At 40.6% G+C, this 4,519-nt stretch overlaps 1 pseudogene; it reads right to left on the reverse strand.

The window, feature by feature from the left end:
• Positions 1 to 439: 439 nt before the first annotated feature.
• On the reverse strand, positions 440 to 1,517 carry LOC127491186 (tubulin-specific chaperone A pseudogene; annotated as a pseudogene).
• Between the last annotated feature and the right edge of the window lie 3,002 nt (positions 1,518 to 4,519).

Raw genomic sequence — 4,519 nt, forward strand, 5'->3', positions numbered from 1 at the left:
TACTAAGACTGTCTTAGGACTGGCGCCGTGGCACAGTAGGTTAATCCTCCACCTGCAGTGCTGGCATCCCATATGGGCACCGGTTCTAGTCCCAGTTGCTCCTCTTCCAATCCAGCTCTCTGCTATGGCCTGGGAAAGCAGTAGAAGATGACCTAAGTGCTTGGGCCGCTGCACCCGCATGGGAAACCAGGAAGAATCTCCTGGCTCCTGGTTTCGGATCGGTGCAGCTCCAGCCGTAGCAGCCATTTGGGGGGGTGAACCAACGGAAGGAAGACCTTTCTGTTTCTCCCTCTCACTGTCTATAACTCTACCTCTCAAATAAATAAATAAAATCTTTTTTAAAAAAAATAAAAAAAATTGTCTTGATAGAAGATTCATAATGTTGAGTTAGGTTTTTTGTAAGAATGGCTTCTTTGTCTATGGTACATAATCTTTCTTATTTAAGCACTATAATGGTTTTGCCTCTGCTGTGCTGTCCCTTCTTTCTATTTTTCTTGAAGTCAACTTTATGTCTGTCTCTTAGGTCTGGTTTGCCAATGGAGTACATTTTGGTTCAGTTTCCTAAGGGGCAGAAAATGGATAATTTAACAGTTACAGTTGGTGATCCTGGATTCTGTCCCTCTGTCTAATTTTTCTTTGGACTCATCTACTAGGGCTCTTTCTATCTCTGTGGGTCTTGATCTTCTATTTGTGGGTTGTGTCTTTAAACTTCAGATCATTTCCCTAATTCAAGATGAGGCCTTGGAATCTCTGCTTCTGATGGAAGCCATCTGTTCTGGGTGTTCATTTTCTGGCCTCTCCGTCCTCCCTCCAGCTGTCTCTGCCAGTGGAGGGAAAAGCAAAGCAAATCTTGAGCCAGGAAAGCCTGCAGGCTTCCAGGTGTATGTCTTGGGGAACAATGACCATCAGTTGGTAAGCAACGCTCTTCTTCCCCAGTCTCCTGTTCCTAATAAGTTCTTACCTGATGTATCTTTGACTTTCTTTCTACTAAATCCACATGTATAGCCCTATGCACTTTGGATCTTCCTGCTTCTCAATCTCTCTATTTTATCTCTCTATTTGGTCCGTTAAATTAAGCAAATGCAGATATATACAACTGCATAAAAAGAATCATATGCTCAGACTATTTGAACCCATAGCAGTGGTCAAAAATAATGAATTGTAGAATGGACCCCAGGACTCATACAAAAACACTGTGTACAGAAAAGGCTTAGGCCTCCAACTCTGCTGAATCCAGCACTAAATGTGCTTCTTTGTAGGTGCTTTGAAGTCTTTTTTCACTTTCTAGTATCTGTTGAACATTGGTATGCCCAGCTTCCAACCATCGCTGGCAATCAGAGATCATCAGGTGGGAGTCCTGTAACACCTTTACCTGCTTTTTTAATGGCGTTATTTTCACCATTTTTAACTCTCAATGTTTCAATCTTTTCTTCTTGTTATTTTTCTTCTTTTTCATTGATCATCTTTTCTTTGACCAATCACTTGATTTTGATCTTCCAAATAGGAGAGTCAGCCATGGTCCCACAGCTCCAAGAGCAGAGGACCAGGGTTGAGGGGCAGAGTGGTGGGGATCATAGTGGCAGTGAGGACTCTTTTCTTCTAATTAAAAAAATATTTATTTGAGAAGCAGACACACACACACATATACACACACAGGGTGGGGAGAGAGAGACAGAGAGAGAATGAGCCCATCTGCTGGTTCAGTCTCCCCAAATTCCCACAATGGTCTGGACTGAGCCAAAGCCAGGAACCAGGAACTCAACTGGGGTCTCCCATGTGAGCCACAGGAATCTAATTACTTGAGGCATCATGGCTGTGTTCTGAAGGAAGGTGGAAGCAGGAGCCAGAGCCAGGTATTGAACCCAGGCATTCCAATGTGGGACACGAGTGTCTTAACCACTAGGCTAAGCACCTGCTTCCCTGCATCTCTTGGATTTTTTCTGCCCTTGCCCAAATTATAATGCTAAGCTCCAAGAACTGTTCCTGCCTCTGAGGAGGTATTCTGTTTGCATGGTAAGGGCTGTGGGACAGGCTACAGGGGAGAAGGGAGGGGAGTGGAGGCAGTCACCACTTTCATGTGGTTTCCTTTAGAATGAGTATATCCACCCTTCTGTTTACTTTTATCCAAATTAGTGGGTGGAGATAGGAAGGGAAGTTTAGAACCTGTGCTGTTTCCTAAAATACTACTTCCTTTCTTTATTTGGCTCCTTCTGGCTCCCTCCCCCAATATGTTATGCATTTTGCTTTGTGTTATTTGAGGGGAGAAATCGTGATTACAGAAGCTTTCTTGGGAATGCAAGTTGTAAATATGCATGATGCCCAATTTTCTACTTTATGTATATATAGGGTAGATATCCAATTTGTCCTCCGATATTTTCTATGATGACCATTCACAATCTCAGCTACAGTCAGAATATTTAATTTGGGGAAAGCAGCTCTAATTAGTAACGTTTGGATCCTCTTTAGTTTGACCTGCAGTCTGCCTTATTTTATATTTTATGAGTTGGCCTTAAGTCTGTCATGTGGAATTAAACAGAGTCACTTAAATGATGAAAGGGTTGATACACGCACATTTCCGGTTTCTCTCCTCTGAACCACTGGTTCTTTCCAATCTGTCCTCATGTAAAATAACTTCATCATTGCTTATGACTCTCCTAGACACAATCCAAATGGTAAATATCTAGCTGTAATGGCCATAATTTAATAGATCAATTCACAGATGATCTGGGAAAGGGAAATGGCCCTCCTGGTGCTGAACTGTGTGTGTCACCAGTTGTTAATAGGCAGGACAGAACTCTCTGCTTTTAGGGTGTGTTACCTGAATGACCAAGGTGAAGAACAGGTTCCAGTTAGGATTTTGAGGTTGAAGGCTTGAGAATCTAACTCTGGCTAATTTAATTAGAAAGAAAATATATTAGAAGCAGATTAGGAAGTTCACTAAGTTGGAAGGAAGAGCAAAGAATCAAGCTGGAAAATAAATCAGAAACCAGGACAAAACTTGCTTAAACAATTGAAGTGGCACTGCTGGAATGAATGAACTTCAGCAGTTTCTTTTGTCTGTTCAACACTGTCCCAAGAGAATGCCTGATCTTAAGACACACACTTGCCCCTGGGATGTACTGAGATAGGAAAAAGGATCTGACAGAAGGAACTTCAGGCACCTCTTTGAGAGAGAAGAGTACCAGGAATTAACCATGTTGCCCAAACCGAATACAATCCTAGAGACAATTTCCAAGGAAGAAAGAGGATTTATAAGAAATGGAAATTGTCCACTGTTAGAAGACAATGGGCATTTATAGAGATTCTGAAATATAGTTTTGTTTAAAATCATTTAATTTTAACCAACATTATTTTTATTTGAAGCAATTTATACCCGTAGAGATGTTATCAGAAAAATTCAGTGATTTGTTTCTCCTAGCTTCTTCAAAATATGAGATTACTGAAATTAGATTCCCGCCCTGCCTCATTCAATCATGCCCTAATTGCAATCTTTTCTTGGAAGAGTAGGTAACCACCAAAGACTCCAAGATAGAAAATTGGATCCATTAAAGGCATTCAGAGGGTAATCAAGGTTTGGCAACAGATAGTGAGATAGTCCACCCAGCTAATGAAATGGAGTTCAGGATTTGGTCTCCAATGCTAGAGTATGTAGGTACCAAGAAGTTATTCAACAACGCTACATTTGGTTAACAAATGCATATTGAATCCTTACCATGTGATACCATAGATTTGGAAGGAGAGGTCTAGTGATGAGATAGGCTTTTGTTTTTTCAATGAATTCAACAAGTACTTGTTGAGTAACTACTATGTGTCATACAATATTCTTGACTTAGTATGGAATCTCAATTGTAATCTTGGAAATTTTCCCAGTATTAACGTTGGTGGTATTATGAACTGAATTGTGTCCCCACCCACCCCCAAATTCATGTGTTAGACCTCTAAATTCCAATATGATGGTATTTGGAGATGGGCTTTGGGAGATAATTAGGGTTAGTTGAGGTCATGAGGATGGGACCCTCGTGATAAGATTTGTGCCCTTATAACAAAAGACACTAGAGAGCTTGCTTGTTCTCCTTGACATGTGAAGATACTACAGGAGGGCATTTTACTGCAGACCAGGAAGAGAGACCTCACTAAAACTCAGCCACACTGGCACCTCTTTTCCCCCTCCTTCTCTTCAGAGCAAACAGTTTCTTTAATGTACTGCATCTTGATCTTAGCTTTCCTGTCTGTTCATACAGATGAGGTCCAGATCTTTGCCTGAAGAAGGTACATCTCTAAAACTAGACATTTTTTTCTCATTGAAACTTATTTAAAATATTTTAAACTTTTGGTGGTAGAAATCTTAGAGAAGGGCCACTAAAGAAATTACCTTCATTCTGAATTGGCAGAGCTGGTCTGACAACTCTGGCATGATTCTTTTGACATAATTTCTCCAACTCAGTTACTTTGAAAAAGAAAATAAACATACTGATAATTAACTTAATGTAATAAACTTCAGTAGTAAATTGAGATGAGG

This window comes from Oryctolagus cuniculus, chromosome 11, assembly GCF_964237555.1.
Source record: "Oryctolagus cuniculus chromosome 11, mOryCun1.1, whole genome shotgun sequence".
Classification (NCBI taxonomy): Eukaryota; Metazoa; Chordata; class Mammalia; order Lagomorpha; family Leporidae; genus Oryctolagus; species Oryctolagus cuniculus.